The following is a 23,442-nucleotide window of genomic DNA, read 5'->3' as shown; positions in this document are numbered from 1 at the left end:
TCCTAGTTTTACTTTCCCAGTTTAGTCATAGTTTAGTTTGTCACTGCGTTTCTGCCTTGTCTGCACTCCCTGTCACCAGCCACAATAAAGGCTCGCTTTCAGTTAAGTTTACTCGAGTCTACTCTCGTGTGTTCGCACCTGGGTCCACCACACACACCACCGCATGGTCTGCCTCCGCAGACCGCGACAGTAGCATCCGAGGAACTAAGAGAGAAAAGGTTTTAGTCAAATATGAACAGTGATGGGAATAACAGCGTTACAAGTAACGGCGTTACTAACAACAAACAGACGGTTGAAGCTGTGTTCAGCTTAAAGGAGCCCAGGAAAGGGGACCACAGTTTATAAAATGTGTTTTTTGACCCACAAACTGTATATTAAATTTTTTTCTAAATCCATACAGGACATTATATCTTTTACCCATTGCGCATGCAAGAGTCTTCCCACTAAAGCAAAATAGCTCGCCTGGCCAGCAGTAATGAAAAGTTTAAGTTTGAGTCTAGAGTTGGGCAGATTCAGGTTCTAGACCACATCAAAGATAGCACAGAGTGGCTCTGGTTTAATTTGGTCCTTGATTCTCGTCCCTGGTTTTCCCGAGTGTGAGTGAAGTGAAGAGGAGCGTTTTGTGTGGCAGGAGCAGAGCGTGTGTGGCGTGGCCGAAGAGCAGCTTGGGAGTGAACTGGAGAGAATGTGTGGAATTTCCCCTCACCTACCCCGTGGAACCCCTGAACTCCCCTCACATTCTGTATATAGTCAATAAGTTTTGTTTTTGTTTTGCTTTTTTAAATGGAAATAAACTCTCCTTGCTCTTTTCCTTAAGTCTGCACCTGAGTTTCCGTCAACCCTGACAGAACGTTCCAGCCAAACCATGGACCCCGTAGATTGGTGGGTCATCCCCCTCGTCCCCAGACTCTGTTCCCTCCACATAAGTGGGATTAAGGAGGTCCTCGAAGTATTCCTTCCACCGCCCGACTTCAATGCTGATGTGGGCAACGACAGTACCTGAAAGGGCGTGATTGGGAGGAATGGCCTCCCTGAGCTGAACCCGAGTAGTTTTTCATTATTGGACTTTGCCATTGCCGAAGCTGCTTCACTGAGCTGCGGCCTCAAGGTGGTTGGTGCCTGTCGTGGTGTCCATACAGACAATATTGATTTGTAAATGATTAAATAACAATCTTGTCAACACAAAGTTCTTTATTTGGAGCCCAGGGCCCTGTTTCAGGAAGCCGGTTTAGTGGAAAAACTGAGTAAGTATACCCTGAGTTAACGAAAACTCTGGGTTTTCGGTTTCACAAAGCGAGTTCAGCTGCAGCCTGAGTGAGTCACTATGACGACACACTCCGTGAAGCTAACCTGCCCCCTAGCAGGTTTACTACAACTAACCCTGACTGTCTCCGCCCCTTTGTCGGAAACCTGACAGTAGGAAGTGTCGGACATGGCGTGCCACTTCCTTGAAGAGCCAGTAGATCGTGAAGCCCAAATTCTCCGCAGAGCTCTCCGCCGGGAGAGAGTGATCAGAGCGCGTTTGGACATTTTATCATTTCCTGATGATTTCCTGTGTGAACGTTACCGTTTCTCAGCACAATCTATAATTTATTTGGATAACATCCTCAGGCCATATATTACGCATGTGACACATCGCGGACATGCTCTCAGTTCATTGCATATTATTTGTATTGCACTTCGGTTTCTTGCAAACGGGAGCTTTCTGTATAATATTGGTGACGCTGAGCACGTTTCCAAGGCTACCGTCTGTCGGGCAGTCAGGAATGTTACAGTTGCACTGAAACGTCTCCTGTACTCGTTTGTGGTGTTCCCCGGTCACAGACCCACAAGATTTATCAAAGAGGGATGCCACAAAATTGCAGGTATCAGGATGACCAAAACTTAATGTATGATGTGGTGATACTTGGACTACTACTTAAATTGCACATTTATTTTCAGGGTTCCCAGGCGTGATTGGCTGTACAGATGGCACTCACATTCCAATCATTGCTCCTTCAGTAAATGAAGGAGACTATGTGAACAGGAAGTCTTTCCACAGCATTAATGTACAGGTACATAGTTCCCTGTAGCATGTCAAACTAACAAATTATTTCATTATAGTAATGGATGCTAATTTGTGTTCTCTGCACTGTGAAGATCATATGTGATGCTGCCAACATTATCACAAATGTGGAAGCCAAGTGGCCAGGCTCTGTCCATGACTCACAAATATTCCGTGAATGTACACTGAGCACAAAATTTGGACATGGTGAGTTGAGAATACTTTAAAATATATAAAGACCAATTGCTTCAGGGACATTTGAACTGAAGTGTACCCTTCTGTCTTAGGAGAGTTCACTGGCTACTTGCTTGGTGATAGGGGGTATCCATGTTTACCCTATTTGCTTACCCCTTACCCTGACCCTGAACCGGGCCCACAGCAGCGATATAATCTGGCTCATTGCAGGACAAGAGCCAGAATTGAAATGACTATCGGAATGCTTAAGGCCCGGTTCCAGTGCCTGCAAAGACTCAGGGTCACCCCAGAAAGGGCATGTGACATTATTGTGGCATGTGTGATTCTTCACAACATTGCCACAATTAGAGGAGAACACTGTCCTTCTGAACCAAACATCAGCAGTGATCCAAACCATGAACATCCTGACCCTCCCACAGACATACAAGATGGAAGAGCAGTCAGAGACACCATATGTCACAATCATTTCTTTTGACCCATCACCTCAACATGTTGAAAGAAGAATAAACAGATTTTTTGTTCAACTGGCTTTATTGGTCGCCTGTGTTTCCTGTACACAAAGTATTAAAAGATGTAAACCTCATAAAGTGTCTCTGTTGCTTCCTCCTCTGTAACAGCTGTCAATGTTTCTTCATTATTTTCCTGTAGTAAAGAAATAAACAACATTGCAGTTCTACTGTACACTCATATAATCTGTGGAGTATTACTCACAACTGCATGTTGGTCTGGCTCAACAGGAGGCTGCACCAGATGCAGTACACCACCACCATCAACTGATAGAATATGAGGTTTATACAGGTCACTTATAACTTACAAGGGACCAAATGGCAATTAACAAACATACCAAGCACCTTACACTTCATTGTCATTATGCTCTCAAAGACAACCAAGGCTGAGGGAAGGCAAAATCAGTAGGAAAATAACTTCACTACAAAATAATTCATTATGGTGAAGAGTTTATCAAATGAATGTGTCGCACTGCAAAGGTGACTGTGAAGAAAGGATGTATGCACATCATGTATTATTTTGAATTTACCCCTTATGTAGGCACTTGTGTCTTGCGGGGTTATTGACTCAGAGGATGTCCCCGCAGAGATGCCTTCGGCCACAGGGCGCCCACTGTTTTGGCTGAGGGCCAACTGCTCAGCCTCTGTGAGTGGTGGTGGTGGAGGACCCCCACCTGTTTTTCGGGCCTCCGCTTTTTTTCTGTTGGCTATAACGGGCCACATTTGAGCATACAGAGTAAGCAAATATGTACTTGTAATGTGCTCAGATAATTTCAATAAGTGCTTACAGAAAGAAAATTAATGTAGCCTCTAACTGCAATTGATTTACATCGGACAAACAGACCAAGCACTATGGCTCATAATACAATTACACCTCACCTGTTTGGACTATATTTTTATATTTCATTTTTACTTGCTGCCAGGCACGTTTGGGGCCTGTTGGGTTGCACCTGCGCTCACATCACATCACAAAATAAAATGTATAAAATAACAAATAAAATAACATATGATAAAATAACGTGTTAAATGGGTGGAAATCCCTCGATCAATGTTTAAATTAACACTCACGCATTGACTCTGTCGGCTATGTTTTGCCATGCATGCTTTTGCAGCTGTGGCTGTGTTACTTTTTTCCGCGGAATTTGCATGTTATCGGCATATGCTGCCATCAGAATTTCGGCCTCAAGCGCTGTAAAATACATTGACCGCGCCTTCTTTCCCTCCGTCTCCATGGTGACTCGCTTAATCTGTGCTCCGCTTATCAGGGCTTTATGTATCCTCGTCCGCGCGCTTCACTTGGGGTTAAAGCAACTCCGCGTTGACTGAACTAATTGTTATCAGCCTTTCTGAAACCGAATATTCCGAGTTGGACAGTTCGGGGTTACTCAACCGTGAGTGTCGTTTTTCACTCGGAGTTTTCCAAACCGGCTTCCTGAAACAGGGCCCAGTTCTACAAGAAAGAAGTTACTGAATAAGTGCTTGTGCTTAAAGTGCTTTGGCAGTATTTGAGACAATGTTAAACTTAATCATCATCGACTTGTTTGCTGCTGCCTGCCGCTGAAAGGCATTGAGGAGAGGGGACATTTGGGCAGTGCATTTATTGCGGCATATTATGTGTTTTCTGGATATACTGTGCTTTTTCACCATTCAGAGGTTGATGGCTCCATGTCAGAGCACTGGCTATGAATTTCAGATGGATCAGGCCTTAACTTACGTTATCAATCGTTCTTTTCATCTTTTCTGATTACCCACAGCTACATCCACTTCTGTCCGGCCTAGGCTCCTCACTAGGGCTGGGTATCGTCACGGATTTCTATAATCCATTCGATTATGAGTCGCAAGGTCCCGATTCGATTCAATTTTGCCTCAGACAGTCCAAAATATTATAATTCTGATCATTTATCAGTACTGACACTTGTGAGGCTTCATCAGAGGTGTGAGCATCACAGCAGATGTCTTTGTGTCAAAGTAACTGAGGATAAAACACAGAAAAGCATGAAGGAGATTTTCCAGGCCTGGCTTTTTATAGCAGATAACTGCCCTAAAAATATTCTGCAACAGAACAAATCAACATATGAACATTACCTGATGCTGCTGAAGTGAAGCAGAGCAAAGTTACAGAGGTTTTATTAAAGACACAGCTAAGCATTTTGCAATTTGGCATAATTTTAAAAATGAGTTTCTTTGCTATTAAACAGCAGAAATTAGGCTTTCTTGTTGGAGGTCATTTTTGGGGAAAACAAAACCAGTGGCTGACGCACTCTACATGACTTGTGCGTAATAAGCGAACAAATAATGCAGAAAATAGATTTAGGATGGGAAACTGTTCTTGCAGTACACTGAGAGAGAAAGCTGTGCAGGAAGTGTGATTTTTATCATGGTGAAAGCAAAATAGCAAAAGTAAGAGGGAATTAATGACGATGTTTATCAAATGTGAAGCTTAGTTTTGATCTTCTTTTGCTGCTGGTTCAGTCAATTTTGGTTGGAGAGAGACAAAACCTGCAGCACCAGAATCTAGTGCAAAAAAATCCCAAAGACGTAAACACAAAGTGTGGACCCGGCGCATCAGAATCAGTGAGCTGTCGGCTTTCAGCACTGACGGCGTGTCCGCGTATGCGCCATCGGGTGAGAAAGCCCCATCTCACTGATTCTGATGCGTCGGGTCCGCGTTGCCTTTGTGAGGAATCCGTTTACCTGCTCTCATTTACTGTTTTAGCTGTTTGGTGGTTGTCAAAATAGTTTTGTGAGCTTTAACCTGAGATTCTGGCATTTCTCAGTAAACCCTTCGTTTTCACTCCGTCCTTGACGACAACAAAAGCAAAAAAGTACTTCGTGAACAATACCAGTTTAAATGGTATTTCACTCTCTAGAGGTTCATTTCTCCAGCTTACCAATTCAAAACGTTTAAGCCCGCCTGCTCTGCTCGGCTGTAGAAAGCAAGAGACTGAAAACATGGGCGCTGGCGCTAAGAAGGGACAAGAGCTGGCTAGAGCTTCAGCAATTGGCTGACACGAGATGAGTGGAATAAAACAATAGGCTCCCCTCCATCAACATTTGGAAAAACTTAGCCCTTGTTTAACCAAATCATATATATAAATCTGCGTCCCTTTTATGTTTAAATAAATATAGTGATTTTGTTTCACTGTTATTAAAGAAAGACAGTAAGAGCAGAAACAATTAACATGACATGTTTTACTTTTCTTTTTTTTTTCTTTTTTTAAAGATGTTTTTAGCAACTGGACCACATCTGGCTTGTTGGTGGTCCCTAACTGGCCAGTGTGATGTCAATGAGAAATAAAGATTCAAACATAAATTATACGTCATGCAATTCGTCTCATTTCAGCCACTAAACACTCTTTGATAAATTTCTGATCAGGAGATGGGACATTTGAAGAGTATGATATAAACATCGGAACAGATAACATTAAAGATGATAAAGTTTTGAAAATAGGAAAATACAAAACACAGAAAAAACGGATAGTATAGAGCTGTATATTAATATGAATACAGCGCTGTTGTGCAGTGATTTTGAAAGGTTCTCCAACTAAACACTAAAGACTTCTGGTACTGAGCTGCTCTAAAGGACACAGAGCTCACACAGGGCAGCAGAACCGACCAGCAAACAGGATGTTCATGGTGGGGTTATGTCTGATGAAGAAGAGGAAGGGGTAGTCTGCGATGAAGGATTTTAAATCACAATTGCCCCATCTTATTTTGCCCATCATAGTCTCACCCCAACACATATCCACAAAAGTAGCCTCAGTTGCCTTCTCGTGGACCTTCACAAAAGCCTTGTGGATGACTTTTGAAAGTACCAGATCTTTGCGCCCAGACATGCCTGTGACAGAGAAGTGAAAGGAGAACATTTTAAATGAACATAATGCTGCATTTTCATTTTTTTTCTTTTTTGTTTTTATCTGAGAGGGTTTTTTCAAATTAAATTCTGATAAGGCTAGGTGGTGATATAGATCACCTGGTTGAGCTGACAACTAAAATACCAAAAGATCTGCAGGAGCCTGGGTTTGAGTGTTTCCAGACCATTTCCTGCATGCCTCATCCTCTCCCTTTTATCCTCTCTACTATTCTGTCAAAGTGTGATATCTCAAAAATAAACCTTAATAAGGTCACTTCAACAGCCTGTCTGTTAATAGGAAAATTGTACTTAGTAGTCAGTATAATCTTTTAATGATATAAGTTTTCATATGGTAGAATGCTGCATGTAATCATTTGTGTGTAGAAGTATATAGTTGGTGGCATATTGAATGTCTCATCCTCGGATGTCTGTAACATTCTAGGGTGTTCACCCCCACATCCTAGGAGCATGAGAGAGGTCGTACCTTGTCTTATTGTTTTACGGTAGGATTAATGTAGCTATGTCAGTTTTAGTTTAAGTGCTCTTTTACATATAGATGAACTGTTGGATTTTCCAGACCAGCAGGTTAAGGGAAGTCGTTTATGGGGCCACACTCTGACCCCCCCCCCCCCCCCCCCCCCACACACACACACACACACACACACACACCTCCACATTCCAATGTAAGGAACAAACGCTCACTGAAGTATAAATAAAGACCGGGGCAGTTTCTCAGTGCGAGCCTCAGTTCTGGAGGCTGCCCTTGCTAGCAAGAAGTTCTGTGTGTTTCTCTTCTCTGAGTCTTTACTGAAGAAGTGTTTTAGAGTATATTTCTTAACATTGTCATTAGTGATTAGCAGAGGTGTGGACTCAAGTCACATGACTTGGACTCGAGTCATTAATTTTATGACTTTAGACTTGACTTGAAAAAATGTTCTAAGACTTGTGACTTGACTTGGACTTTTACACCAATGACCTGGGACTTGAATTGGACTTGAACCGGTTTACTTGAAAAGACTTGATATTTCACCCCAAATCTAAAATTTAACACGCATATTATATAGAAAGTGTGCACCATTAATTCAATTCATTCATTCATTTATTCAAACCACACTCCGTACGTATGTGTGCGTGAGCTGTAGCACAGCCAATCAAATTAACCAGATTTTTTTTTAAGAAAAAAAAAACGCTCAAAAATGCTGCAAGGAGTTATTTTTTTCAGGTACATAAACTATGAAGTAGTCAACAAAAAAAAAAAAACGAAATGCAATATACAAAACATGCAAGTAGAGAATCACAGACAGAGATGGAACAACTTCCAACTTTGTCTGACAGTTGAAGTTGCATAAAGAACGGTAGGTGGTCCTTCTCTTTTGCTACGATGGGATAGCTGACTTCATCTAACGAGCAAATGTTGTCCAGGCTACGTTGATGATACTGTTTGGTTTTAATGTGTATGATATTTTTGTCATGCGATTTTAAAGCCGGTCCTACAAGCACATCCAAGAATAACATGCAGCTTATCTCAGAATTGTCGGTGAAAATTATTCTTGGAGCTAAGTTTAATTGAGCTGCATTTTATAGAGGTGCAATTTCACAATTTGTGTATATTTTCTAAGTTCACTATTTCATCATGTGTTGAGAAAAATAGAGATTTAAAAATCACATGGTCTAATATTTACATTTAGCATAACTGCAACATTATTTTTTTGTTTTTTTTTTAAGAATCGAAAGGACTTGAAATTCAAAGTCCGAGTAAAGTCACTCGGACTTTTACACCAGTGACTTGAGACTTGAGTCTGACTTGCCTGACATTACTTGAGACTTGACTTGAGACTTAAGGGTAAAGACTTGAGACTTACTTGAGACTTACTTGAGACTTGCAAAACAATGACTTGGTCCCACCTCTGGTGATTAGTGTCAGAGAGTACGTCTAGTTTAGGCAGGAGGAAGCCAGAACACCTCCCTGACTGTCTGTCAGTATTATAATATTTCACTAGCTGGGCCAATTCCTCATTTTATTTTTGACAGCGTTTTTAGTAAATAAAGGCAAATGACTTAAAAATATTAATAGCAGTTTGGAGAAGACCTCAGAGGGGACTGGCGGCGGCTCCTGGGCCAGGCAGATCCCCATGTGCTAATGAGACGTGAAAGAATTGAAAAAGGGCAGAGAATGAACAGCTTGTAGAGCTGAGGCTGTCATATATAGATAAGAACCGTAAAGGCCAAGTTTAGAGGTGTGGTCCCACTCCTGAAATTCAGATAATGTATCTACAATAAAAGTATCAGGACTGTCATATAAAAGTCCACCAGTCCATTCAAAACCCAGCAACAAAGCTTAGATCCTGCTTTCAAAATCTCACAGTAGTATGATCATCAAACAAGACAAACAATCTGCTGAAATAAGCAGCTCCATGGTCTTTTGGAGAACTCTTTCACTGCTGGAGCATTGTTGCTCTACACTCTGTTCATAAACACCAACAAACTGCAAACGTATGTCTCACCAGAGAAGTCACACTTTGTGTGATCAAAGGCGTCCACCATGCCCATGCTGCTCAGGACTGTGTTCAGGTCATACGTCTCCTCCAGTGTAAATCGAGGCAGCCTCACATCAATATGATATGTTTGCATCTGGCCTGGATGAGTCCAAGCCACAAATTTCTCGTAGGTCAGCTCCTTCCCCAGCTGGGATGGAAACAATATCACTTATTAGAGATTGTGTGTGTGTGTGTGTGTGTGTGTGTGTGCAACTAGTCAAGTAATCATTGCTATTGTCACTAGTTAGTATCAGATGTACTAGTAATTTAATCAGTTTTACTGTTTACATTTTATTGATAAAATAAATTTATCAATAAATTTTACATTTTTGTGTCCTAAATGTTATGCAGCCATCTGCCACCAAATAGAGCAGTGTTGGTGAGAAATGCCATAAATTCGTTAATCTTGGCCTGATTTTTCTGTTAACATTATTTTATTTAATTACCTATTATTGCTACGTAACCCTTGTGGTGTCCTCGGATCAAAAATGGTCGCTAGGTGAATGGCAAACAAGCATATGGGAATCCCGAGGACACCACAAGATGAAAAAATAGGACCTGCAACCGACAGAAAATAGCTTTCTCTAAAAGGAGTTCAGTTTTTCAAAAAAGGCTCAGAGTAGAGCTGTTACTGCTTAAAAGGAGACAGCTGAGGGGGCACCTCCAGGGTAAGGTGTTCCCACCAGGCATACACTGTGACCTGCTGGAGAGAATAAATCTATTGGCCGGACTGGGAACACCTTAACATTTCCCCAGATAAGCTGGAGGACTTCTCTGCTTCGGCTGCTGTTCCTGCTACCCAACATCAGATAAGCACAAGAAAATTGATGGATGATTTATTGTTTTGTTATTTTAAATGTAAACTTTTATTCAAGTGATTGTCATGAATTCTCGAACGGCATCCATCATTCACGATGCACGGCACGATGTGCCACAGTTTTCAGCTGCAGTTTATTTATTTTTCAGTTGTTACTTTTTCATATTTCAGTAATGAATGAGCATCTTTAGTAGAAACATGTTTTCATATCATAGTTAATATATTTAAAATGTTTTTCTTCTTTGTCGTCTGTTTGGAGTTTAACGTGTAGTGTAAACGTGCGATGCGAGGTGCTGCACAGTTAAGCAACATGATTCATTCAAGAATGTCATTAAAAGTTTCAAATCACTTTGTTTACACAGTTCTGGACGTCGAGCACTTTTCAGATTTGACTTAATATCTGGGTGTTTGTCAGTTTTAGACTATTCGGTCAGTCTGATTTGTTTTCTTCGTTTAGTTGACTTAGAAATGAGTCACCAGGAACATCCCGAGTGTGTAAGTGTTCTACCTTCTCCAGTCCTGTTGTATCATCCTCTATCTCTGCAGGTAAAAAGATAAGCATGCTCACTTCCTTCCCACTGTAAGGCATCTCTAGAATCTGTCCAGCAGAGGGTTTCAAGCATTACTGCACATAAATCTACTGATACATTTACATTACAATCACTCTGTCAGTGAAATCTGATTATTCCAGTGATTTATATAAATATAATAAATATGATGGTTACCTTGCAGTTTGCTTCTTCGATGAAGGTAAACGCAAAGTCTTCTTCCTGTTTCATCATCTTCACAGGCTTTGAGTTGTTCTGAAGACAAAAGAAATTAAAAGCATTTTTAATATAGTCATTGAAATATGTCTTGGATGCAAAAATGAATTAAATCACTCTGAAAAAATTTGCCTTTGATGCTGTGTGTCATGAAGACTCATTTCCAGTCACAGATGTATTCTCATGACTTTTAATTAAAGTAGTTCGTAAAGAAGCTTTGTATGTCGTACACTCCCAAATAAATCTTATTTATCTCACACTTGGCCTTAATGCAGTCTCACATTAATAATTTTGGCTCCTCATCTTTAAAGCGCCCTCCTCTTGAGGCCATTTTGATTGGCTGTCCCTCTTTAACAAAAGGGGAGGGGCTGATCTTTCTGACATCATGCAGAGCAGAGAAACTGAAACCGGTCCTTAACATCAGTCTGAAATCTGAGTTTTGGCTCACAGATATTACTTGTATATTTGCTCATGATTTGAAACTGTCCATGTTGAACAACCACAACTGCAATGGTATATAGACTTTACAAGGTTATAGTTTCATAGTCAGTGTTCTGTTTTGATGAGCACTTTTACCTTGTTGAGCCAAAATTGAGCATCATAAGTTTCAGACCACGAGAAATTATTTATCCAGTAGCCTTTGAAGTGGGTGGCAGTGAACAACACCAGCCTGGTCAGTTCATTCAAATCATCTTCATCCACCACCTCTGTGATGTTACCTGGTGACCAAAGTAAAACCAAATGTAAACATTGAGAAGTAAAGCTTCAAAGACTGCAGCAAAGTTTTCATCCACAAATCTATGAAAACACGATGGACCCCACACTCTTTCAGCCTTTGTAGGCCAGAGAAACATGATGAGTTTTACAAATGCTGTTTAATATATTCTTTGACTATTAGTGAAACCCGAAGATACTATTCATCAGCACAACATGTGAATATTTAGAACAAGTAAGGATGCACAGCCACTCTGGCTAATGACTACAGCACACATGTAACAACTCATTATTGAAGTACTTATAAATCCTGCTTTTTCTAAACAAGATAAGATGAATGAGGTAAACAAGGGACATCAGATAAGCAGGTAAAGTTACATTAATGTGCTGTTCCACAAGATGGCGCTCCTCCCTATATTTCTTCATAATTCTCAACGCTCGGCATATACTTGAGTTGAGCTTCAGTCAAGGTCAACACATCTGGATGTAAACAAAGTATTCTGGTGCCTTATGGAGTGCCTGGCAGCCACCTTGGAAGTGAAAGAGACTACCATTAATGCTGTGCCAGCACAAACAGGCAGGGAGCCAGAAACGCTTTTCATAGAAGGAAAGAGTTAATATTTAAATCTGATGGTATTTTAAGCTGTGCTGTAGTCTAACTTTCACAGAGCTCATTAAACTCAACTACCTAAACTCATATTGACCTAAGATATTGGGACAGGAAGAGTTTGACAGATAAAATATAAAAAGATACATAAACAAGAAGATTAAAAAATATGAGAAGCATATTTGGCTGAAAAGAAACAAGTGAACAGGACTGTGCAGACACTGAGGAAGGTGGTTCTGGGATCCAGAGATCACTGCTGAAACAGCTTGAATCACTGTGGGTTAAATCAGGATTAACGGTGGAAGGAGCCCTTTGACAAACCCTGGTCACAGGTCTGTAAAGCTTCTTCACTCTTTAAAACTATGTTAAGTACAGCTACCATCACTTCTGAACACCAGAAGGAGAAAAGAAATTCAGTAACCTTTTTTGCGCCACGGACCGGTTTATGCCCGACAATATTTTCATGGACCGGCCTTTAAGGTGTCGCGGATAAATACAACAAAATAAAACTAGTACCGGTACCGAAAAAAAGAAAATTTATTCATAACACACGTGAAAAGACCCAGGAAAACAGAGTAAACGATAAAAATGATAACAAAATAACGCTGAAAACCGATAAAAACCCTGAAAACTATACATTTCACACCTGAGCCTCAACTTTCGCGGCCTGGTACCAAACGACTCACGGACTGGGACCATTTACATGTGTAAATGTGATCCACCTGGTGTGTGTTGCTGCACCCAGTGGTTGACATCAATCCTGACTTCTTCAGACCTGGTCTTGAAGTCCACAGACTCCAGCTCTGCTCTGTAATGTTTCTTGCTTTGTATTAAGAACTCCTGAAACCACAGACGACACATTTGTAAATTCACTCCAGCAAAGTCTCTGACATCACTGATTCTGATTTTCTTCAGGCTGACATGATAAGAAAAGACTGTTATAGCTACATGAACACACATGCTGAATCACACATGCCTCATTTCAATCATTAACACAGTTTTAGATTCTGATCAGTCAGAACTCACAGCATTTCTCTCTCTGCCTCTCATTTACTCCAAAACACACGAGCTCATGAAGAATCACACTCTACATAAAAAGAAGAAACAGACCTGAGTAAAGGGGCAGGACTTCTCTCTGTACAGTCTGTTAGCAACACTGAAGGTAAATGGAGCATCTGTCCTGTTGAGTACAGTGAGAAGTTGGGCGAAGCTGCTGTGAACATCACCCCAACAATCCTCGGTTTGCAAGCACTGTGGACAAAACACTTTAGTGGATTCAAAGAAGGACACAGAAGAAAATTCTGGACTGGATCTAAAACAAAGAAACTAACTTTTGATTTTCTTTCTTTGTTGTTAGATGATTTGTTATTATTTGTTTCCTCTGAGTGCCCAGCTTCTTCAACATCCCCAGGGAACCTTTCTGTTATCTGGATTCACTTAGCCTAACATCAGCAATAAGTGCTCACATGAGCCCTGCGTTTCCATCTTCACTATCCAATAAAAGTCACAAATAACAAAAAACGGAGCTTACTGTGTCACAGCCTAAAGGAGACAGAAATAACTTTAGTTTCTCAACAAAGAAAATGAAATTAATTTTATTGATTGACAAGGTTTTCTTAGTATGTGTTTCACTCTCCTAACCTCTGTGTAGTAACAGTATGTAACTGTAACTTCCTTTTAAAACGTTGTGAGTGTGTGAAAACGGGAAAAACAACTAATTGTAAGCTGCATTCAAGCTCATGATGCACTTTGTGTCTTCATTCATATCAGGCTGTGGTAACTCAGCTCCTTAAAGATGAACAGACAAAGACTGTATCCACAGAGTGGAGCTGTTATTATTTTGTGTATTTCTCAAAGCTAGTAGGAAGACTGTTTGTGCAGCATTGATCCCGTTGGAAAGATTTGAACTTTCTGTTAATAAATCTCAGAAAACTGGTTTGGTTTCAGTCTCAGTTTATTTTTCCACATTACTCTGGAGTTACTTTCTCATTTAGGTTGTCATGTTGACTTGAGTTTAGCTTATTTGACCTCTTTTAAGGGTCCAACATTATCACTTTTGTATGAGTTACTGTGCCCTCATGTCTAACCAGCTCAGTCGCTCACATTAGGTTTCAGACTATAATAATATCACACTGATACACTGGAGACAAGTCAGGGTCATTTATACAGTTATAATGGTCACAGTGGTTTCCAGCAGCTGCCCAGATTAACACCAGAGCATCCTGCATGTGTTAAAATGAGTACCACTACAACAACTATTCTGCACTATAATTTTAGTGTTAGTGTGTGAGCATGTGTACTGTGGCTGTGTTGCTTCTGGCCCCCAGCATCACCATAGCCAGGGCTGAAGAGATGCTGAACGGGGAGAAAAAGATGTTTCCCGTCTTGTTGTTATTGCTCAGCTGTTTGAGCAAAGCCAGAGAGAAGGCACTGTTTGCCTCTGACAGAGAGATTGCAGATCCCATTGTTTCTGGTACAAAGAAGTCGGGCAGTGAGTTGTTTAATGCACCAAGTAAGATTATTTAAATCTAACTGAGCTTCACTTTACCTAAAAACTACAAAAACTATGGTGGCTGTTATTCAGGGTTTTTGTTTAAAACGACATCCTTCATGGTGTGTATGCAGATTTAGTCACAAAGCTCCCAGAGAAGTCAGTGAGTTATAAACAGCTGAAAGGGTTAGCATTACTCTTTGAGCGCACATGGAAAAAAAATCTGCAACAGGATTATAGTTATACACACAAGATATAAACACTGTTTACGGGTAATTTATGAGTAGTCGCCACGTAGACGTGATTTGTAAAAACTGAATAAAGTTACATGACTTACTGACGCTCACTTTTCTTTCGTCGTCAGACGGTCAGGATTCTTTCTGGCTTAGTAAATGATTAGCAGGAAATCTAAATTCTTAGAGGCTGATGCGAGATGCTTTATTGAAGCAGAGTGATATACAACCAAAAGCGAGGGTGGCGAGAAACAGAACTAAGAACGACTCCGAACTGGGAAAACTAATAAAACAAAACTGAAACCTGAACCCGCAGGAAGACACGGAGGGAGTGACTCAGGGAGGTAACACAGCATGGAGGAACAAAGACGGACCAATAATGCACACAAGAGGACACATACTATAAATACACACAGAGGAAACGAGGAAACCGCACACAGGAGGGAGATCCAGCTGAACCTAATCCGAGGAGACAGGGAGGACGCAAGCTGAATACACTGACATCAGGAACGGACCTTCAAAGTAAAACAGGAAATACACAGAATACACAGACTGGACTCAGAGACACGGTACAGACAAGGAACAGAGGGAGCACAGAACCAAAACCCTAACAACTAAAAAGTCTAAACCCAAATACATACACAGAATAAACTGGAACATAAGATCATAATAATAAACACAAAACGCTGGGTCAAATGACACTAACCAGGTTTTAAACAGCAACTAATTTAATTCGTTTACCTCAGTTCTTCATTATCTATTTAAAGGTCTTTGGGAAGCATGTTAATTATATAGTCAGTTATTTATTTACGCAGGTGTAAATTATGTCTTTGAGATTTAATAACCATTGTGTAAATCTGGAAGTAATATTATTTGTGAATGTTCCATTTATCCTCCTCTTCATGTTCAACAGGTGAGCGTATTTTGTATAGAAGCATGCTGCTACAAGCCCGAAACAGCATTAAGGGCAATGCCAGTTGCTGGCACATTTTATACTCACTAAAAACTTACCTGCAGATTTTTCCTGTTTCTTTACAGGCACACAGACAAAATAAACGTAATAATAATAATAATAATAATAATTTAATTAATATTTAATTAATTATTTAATTAATGCTTTACATGGTCAGTGTGCAATATCTCATCTTTGTGTTTTTACGAATGACAATTTTTAAAGCTCCAAAGCCACCTGTTCCACTTCTCTTTAAATGAGAAAAAAGATAAAAACGAACACCTGTTCCTACACACACGTTACACACTGATTACTAAAATAAGTCTGATTTTTAAGAATTACAGCAAGTTAACTTTACTTATGTCTTCATATATTTTTGTTTTGGGTGGGGGAGCTTCCACAAAGCTTTCCGCAGCTAGTTCACAGGTAAGAGGCGGTTAGTTGCTGAAAGTTTCACAGTGTGTATCACAATCATATGGGGATGCATGCGTGAATATGTGTATGTATATCTAATGAAATATGAGCAAGCTGAATTTCTGTTGATTACAGATAGATACAGATACGTGCTGTGCATTCATACTTACATACATATCACAGTGATACATTAGTCTGCTAGTGCATGTATGTAACAGTCACGTTTCTCATTAATACACAACGAATAATAAAGCAAACACAATGTTTAATTAAAGAGGTTAACATTTTCTTTTTCTCTTTAAAAAATAGAAAAATGACAAAAGAGCAAAGAGCAGCAGTTTGGGTTTCCACTGATGATTCACAGACAAATCCTGATCTGATGCCAGGAAATGAGAAGCTACTGCTTGAAAGGTTTCATAATGCAATTGCACAAGTCATCGTGTGTGAATAGTTCTGTGTATATGTGTTGAAATATGTGGTTAATACTGAGTAAGAGCTCATGCTGAATAAGTTAAAGATACATTCTACAAAACGTATAGGAAGACTGAGACTGCTAATGCATGTATGTAACAGTCAGACAGGTCAGTGGCTAAATGATAAATACAGGTGTGCGCTGTAGGTCACTGTTTTGGAGATAGTTGCAGTTATATTGTGTAATTAATTTCCAAATACTCCAAGAACAAGTTGTTTTTTGTTTTTATTGCAAATTTATTTGCATTATATCATTTAAATAATCATCAGAAATACAAAGATTAGCTTGGCTTCACAATAAAAACTTGCCTAATGTATTCTTTTACTTTATACTTAAAAAGAATATACAAAATATACATACTCTGCATCAATAGTGCTACACTGAGTTTTAGCAAAACAGCCTTATACAACTAAAATAAATCAAATGAGCAGGAAATGAAATATTAACTTTACATTTTTCTTGACATTCAGCTCAATTTAGAGTAAAATCAGATGCAACCTTTAATTGATGTGATTCTGTGAGAAAATTCAACACATCACATTGGACAGAAAAACATGTTATTCCCTGTTGCTGGTATTTCAGGAAGGACACTTGTACATATTTGAATTGTACCTGAAACACTGTTTTACATTTCTACACACAACAAAATGAATAAGCTGCTTCAAACATCTCCAAAGTGAAATTTCTATGATTTCAGGAACATCTTTTTTAAGCGTTCACGGTCTTCAGTGCAAACAACAGCATAAACACACAGGTGCACCTCTGCACCACCTCTAAACTAATAAACTAACAACCAGTGTCCAGCACAAAAGTTATCGCTAAGCCATTTCATTTTGTACAAATCCAGCTTTTCTGAGTTTGTGTCTGACCAGATGCAGCTTTCTGAACCATCTTTTCAACGTTCTTATACTTACACTTATCACCACACTGTGTTTATGTGCTTAAAAAGAAATTATTTTTAACTAAAACCAATTCTGAACTATAATTTCACCAACTCATCTACACGGACATTTTATAGAGGGTATTATTAAAAGACAGAAATTCAAAATGTGTAATCTGTGATAAACTAGATCCCCCCACAATATTTACACTGATGACGAGCCAGAAAGGCTGCAATGTTCTGATCAATGATGGAGCCTCTAGCTTCCAATCTTAAAATGTATTAAATATTATTCTGACTGTGTTAATCTGAATGGATCGATGTTAATCATTATAAATCTAAATGTTTTGATAAATGTCCTCTTGTTCTTCATAAAGGTCGACAGTTTGTTCAGCAAACATCTGTGTTACATATACATGATCATTTTCATCACCGCTGCTTTGTTCTTCGTCTGCTTCCATTTTTCTCTCTTTCTCATATATTTCCTCTCTCTTCGCTCTTCCTGTTTGTTTGGTAAACTTCCTGTAGGTGTTCAGTGTCTCAACATTCATATAGATCCTCTCCTCGTCACTGACGTCATCTTCTTCATTACAGGTTTTTAGAGTCACTGAAACACAGCACAGCAGATTTTTCTAGATGTCATGATCAAAATAAAGCTGCTGATTCATGTAATATGTTGTTTGTTCTGGTGAGCACTGACCTGTGGTGTGGATGTGGGCCTGCTGTGTTTGCCTCCTTCTCCTGAGCACCAGTAAGACCACCAACAAGACCAGCAGGAGCAACAGGACCACAGGAACTACAGACGAGACCAGCAGCATCCGAGGAACTAAGAGAGAAAAGGTTTTTGTCAAAAATGAAAGATAGAAAGTGGTTTTGTATTATTTATTGGCACTTCCTATTTCCTTTGTAATCATGGTTTTACATAGTAAGGAGGTTCTTGTTTGGCAAACGTGTGTTAATCAGAAATGAGTTTAAGACTAATTACAGACTTTTGATGAATCTACAGTCGTATGGAGTCTTTTATTTATTGTTTAGGATGACATTTGTATCTAACATGTTTGGAGTGTTAGAGGGAGCTGAGCACCCACAGAAAACACAGGCAAAGGTGCTAAATGCAAACACAGTTAGCTCAGGTAACAAAGACACACAAACACCAAACCTTCTGTGAGACAACAGTGTTTATCTCTGTGAAGGTTCTCAGTCATCCAGGTCATCGTAGTCAAAGGAGTGTTTATCATATCACCAGCATTTACTGTCCTTCTAGGACAGTACAAAACATAAATTCAATGCTATACTTACATTTAATGATGACAGTAATGGGTGCTGTTGCAGTAGAACTCAATGTCCGTGTGGACACTGTGACTTCATACACACAGCTGTAGTTGCCTTGGTGTTCATACTCAGCTACAGGGAAACTAAAGGAGGCTGAGTTATTGACTGCTGGCTTGCTGTCTGTGATGTTGGAGTCAGAGAAGATGAGAAAGAACCGTCCACTGGAAAATGTCGAGTTAATGGAGCAGGTGAAGACAAAACTGTAACCCTTGGTGATCTCTGCACCTTCAGGACCCCAGACCAGACCTGCACCAGGAGAGGTCAGGGAGATGCTGGGTGTCTGCAGTCTCACTGGGGAATAAAAGGTACCAGGATTAAGAAGGAAGCAGAATCAAACACAACACTTAGTTTCTTGTTTACACATTTAGCAGTTATGGACCAGCATTAACATATTATTGTTATGCTGAATTTGATTTGATGAATGATCTTATAGGTCTTTGCAAACTCTGGATTTGATTCTTTCATTGCTAAACGCTCCACAGTCTCCCATAATTAACCTCTAATACTGTCTGGTTGCTGCTTGCTACAGTGGGCTTTGAGAGCATTTTTGATAATGGCCAAAAAACATGAACCAGTAAAAATATCAGATAAATAAAGTGACTAAAAACTATATAGAGCAGCAGATTCCATCTTTAATACACTCTTTTTATATGTAACAATTAAATAAGTTTAAAGCTATGATTGAAAAACTCTTTCAATTACTTTGTTACAGAGTTTTTTTAAAAAAATCAAAGGATCTGTGATAAAAATGCAGTACTCTCTTATTCATGTCACTCTTATCTCGCTTTGTTCCAAGAGTTACTCCATACTTGTTTTTGTTTTTCTTACCAGTAACAGAGAGTCTGACAGAATCACTTAATGGGGAGCTGAATTCACGACTTGAGCCTCTTTTCTTATACTGACACTGGTAAGATCCCTCGTTATCAAAGTCCACGTTAGGAATTTTGAAGGTAGCAGAGTTTGTGTTGGAGGTTTGGCTCCTCCTGAATGAACCCTGAATTTGACTCAGAGTGAACGATCCACCTAAAACCTGAGTTGAGACTGAACATGTGATTTCAACAGTCTGACCCCAGGTCACCTCACCAACAGGGTAAATGGAGATACGAGGTTTTGGAAACCTCACTGAAAAAATATCAACATATCAAAGCATTATCTCACCAGGTTACTGATTCTATTATTGAAAGAAGAGAATGAAACAAAGAACTTGGCAAAGTGGATTTTTTTCTTACCAGTAACAGAGAGTCTGACAGGGGAAGAGCTGAAACTTCTACTTGTTTTCATGTACTGACACTCGTACAGTCCATCATGATCAAAGTTCACATTGTGAAGACTGAATGTAACAGAGCTCATAGAGGATGTTTGACTCTGGCTGAATGAGCCTGAAGTCTTCTGGAGGATAAAAGTTCCACCTGAGAACTTGTATGAAACTGAGCAAGTGATGCTGACGTCCTGACCCCAGGTGACCTCATTACTGTATAAGGAGATGGTGGGCTCTGGGAGGGTATCTAAAGAAATGATACAGTATTAGATAAGACAGGACACAGTCAAGATCTGATCAGATAATCTTAGTGGCTGATGGCTTAGCTGATACCATTTTATGTATGCAAATGAAAAACCTCAAATACTTGAGGGGCTTAAGTGGAAGCTTTTTTTGACCCTGCTGCTCTTTGAATACAATTGTTGGAGGTTATTGCTGCTAAAAATTAAAGAGTTCACTTTTTTGGACAAGCACTGAAAATGGTGTGCTGCACACATTGTACTGCTGCCTGAAAGAAAAATGACTTTCTCTTAACTCTACATGAATTAAAAAATACTGTCAACAGTCACATTTTTAGGATCTTAGGATGGCAAACTTTTTCAAGATAAAAAGTCTGTAAATTAGGCTTTAAGTGAAGTCTGAGCTCAAAGTTCTTCACAAGCCTTGAGTAAGAAACGTGTTAACATGGTATGTTTAATTATGCAAATCAGTTATCTCATTAAAAGTGCATCAAACTGCAAACATGTTCAACAGAAAGACTGAGTGTAATAAAACAACAACTAAATGTGTGTTTTAAACATTTGAACATCTTTTCTGCGAAAGTAAAATATGATGGAATGAGATCTTACTAGAATCTAAGTATTGACAAGTACAAGAAAAAAACAGCTATTATAAAGTGATAAGACCATAAACACTATAGAAAAGTTTTCTTACCTGAACAGACGACGCCAGCGTCCCGACCAAAGTTACAGGAATAACTAATGCTGTACCTACAATAATCTAGAGAAGTTTCACTTCCTGAACAGTCCACATTACTGCGGAAGAAATCTCCTGTACCTTGACCAAAGTAAGCATACCTACCGGCCTGCAGAGCTATCCCACAGCCCAGCTCTCTACAGGCCACCTCGGCATCTTTTAAGTCCCAGCCATTATCACACACTCTTCCCCCGGAGTAAGAGTAAGAGTAAGAGTTATAGATTTCAACTCTTCCAGAGCACCGAGATCCAGCTAATCTGATCCAACCTACCAGGAAAAAGAAAATATGAACTATATTGCAAAAATGGCTTTAAATTGAAAATGTAAGTATGACAGGTTAGAACAGACTGACCTGCAGAAGGTGAAGGTGACACCACGAGATAAACAACTATGGGAAAATGAAAACATGGAATGTTATCAAGACATAAAGTTATTCAGTCTAAAAATAATTTAAGAAAAGTTGTTGTAAAGTTATCCAGACTGTCTCTGTGATAGATAAATAAAAGCACTGAAAATTATGGAAAATCTGTTTTACCAAGAATCAGGAAATGAAGCGCTCTCTTCTCTCTGCCCTCCATGACTGAGAAGAAAGGCTGCTGCTTCATGTCATTTATGAGAACAGATGACAGAAACCTGAACTAAAACCTGTGGTTTACAAAAACACTTTGCACTGGTTATCCTTCTGAAACACTTCTCCTTTTGATTTCTTTCTTTCTTTTTTTCTTACTTGAAAGTAACAGAGCACTAATACTGAACAACAAAAGCAAACGGCAGCACTCAAATAACAAATTTACCAGTTCTGGACTTGAAAATACATACAAACCTTTTCCTTATATGCACCTGATTTATTTATGTACATCAGTGTGAATGTATGTGCATCAAAACTTCTGAGATATCATGTGTAAGAAAATTGAATGTTGGCATTACTCTCTCTGCGTGAAAAAAGAAAAAAAAATAGAAAATGAAAAAATTACAAAAAACATAAAAAATAAAAGACACAGTAACAGAGCTCTAATCTACGGTGTAATTAATCAATCATTTCTAAAAACTAATAAAAACATTTTATCCTGATGTTTTCTAGCAATTCTTGAGCATTTTAATTCATTTTATTTTCTGTCCTCCACCAGCTTCCCAGGTCTGAGCTTCACATGTTGCAGCTGGTAAGTTGAAACCCAACTGTTCGTCTTCTTTTTAATAAACTAAATGACTGAAAACAACACGTGTTTCCATATAATAAACACTCATAACTAAAACGTGATCTTTAATTCATTAAAGGGTTTGATAACAGTTTTGCTTCTGTATATTCAGGAAAATGTCAAAGAAGTAAAAACGATCAGTGTTGGTTTTTCACAGAAAGTTCACAGACAGGAGGTGGTTCAGTGCCAGGAAAGGAGAAGCTAGTGGTTAAAGTTTCACAGTGCAGCTGCTTTAGTGTGCACGTGTATATGAATGTGTATATACTTTTATGTATCTGGCTAACGATGCTGCAAGATGACCAACTGAATTTCTGTTGACCATAGATGGACACATATGCATCTGTACACTCAGACACACTTATAGTAAATATGATTACACTTTACAAAAGTAAAGACACAGTTCATGAAATACAAGTCGACAACACGAGCTCCTCCATAGGGTAGCTGGGCAAAGCCAGTGAGGAACTCAGTCGAGCCAGCTCAGGTTGTCATGTCATGGGTCTTAGAAACAGAGTTTTGAGTTTTGTGGAAATATGGATTATTATTATTTTTTACTGTTATTGTAGTTTTATGATTTGTGCTTCTGGTTCCTCTTTATGTTAGAGTATTTAGCCTGTATTTGTCACGATCCTGGGTTGTTTGATCCAGAGTTTTGAGTTTTCATATATTTTGATGCTTTATGGTTTATGTTCAAGTTCATTTACTTATCTTAAGCTCCTACGTTGCCCTGTTATATTTCATTGTTTATTAGATTCCCCTCGTGTCTTCACCCCTGTGTTTAAGTCTCCTTCACCCTTCATCTGTTTCAGTGATGTCTTTGTCTCCTGTCCCCTCCTCTTGTTTACAAGTTCCCCTGTGACCTGTTCCATCTGTCATGTGTGTTTCCCCCCACACATTACGTTCTGTTTGTGCTTAGTTATGTCCATGTCTCATCTCCAGTCCCCTTTCCCCTCTGTGTGTAGTTACAGTGTGCGTGTTCCTCATCGGTTCATTTCTGCTTCATTTCTGCGTTTCCTATGTTGTCAAGCTCATGTTGTCATGTCTGCTTCCCATTGTGTTTCCATGTTCAGTGTGTGTTCAATTTCACTTCCCCTGTGGCATCACTATGTTCATTCGTATCAGCTGTTTCCTCATGTGTTTCCACTCCCCCTGATCACCTCCTGTATGTATTTATCCTCTGTGTTTTCATTCATTTCATGTCC

General features: G+C 39.4%; 1 long non-coding RNA gene and 1 pseudogene across 2 annotated transcripts; one reads left to right on the top strand and one right to left on the bottom strand.

Annotated features, from left to right (window-relative positions):
* Positions 1-1,211: 1,211 nt before the first annotated feature.
* LOC309714508 lies at positions 1,212-2,874 on the top strand. Its single transcript, XR_014278953.1, has 3 exons — positions 1,212-2,054; positions 2,140-2,251; positions 2,332-2,874. It is a non-coding gene; the product is annotated as an uncharacterized lncRNA (long non-coding RNA).
* Positions 2,875-5,922: 3,048 nt separating this feature from the next.
* Positions 5,923-21,610, bottom strand: LOC309714589 (leukocyte elastase inhibitor-like; annotated as a pseudogene). The gene is made up of 15 exons (XR_014280685.1): positions 21,580-21,610; positions 21,397-21,432; positions 21,003-21,311; positions 20,041-20,316; positions 19,586-19,933; positions 14,866-14,912; positions 14,338-14,439; positions 13,369-13,464; positions 13,148-13,288; positions 12,760-12,877; positions 11,293-11,435; positions 10,678-10,755; positions 10,461-10,550; positions 9,103-9,283; positions 5,923-6,583 (listed from the first exon to the last, which is right to left on the bottom strand). The product of XR_014280685.1 is annotated as a leukocyte elastase inhibitor-like (transcript).
* Between the last annotated feature and the right edge of the window lie 1,832 nt (positions 21,611-23,442).

This window comes from Aulonocara stuartgranti (genome assembly GCF_965226115.1).
Source record: "Aulonocara stuartgranti genome assembly, chromosome: 9".
NCBI classification, from domain to species: Eukaryota; Metazoa; Chordata; class Actinopteri; order Cichliformes; family Cichlidae; genus Aulonocara; species Aulonocara stuartgranti.
The sequence above is the reverse complement of the archived record's forward strand: the minus strand, read 5'-3'. Positions and strand labels throughout refer to the sequence as shown.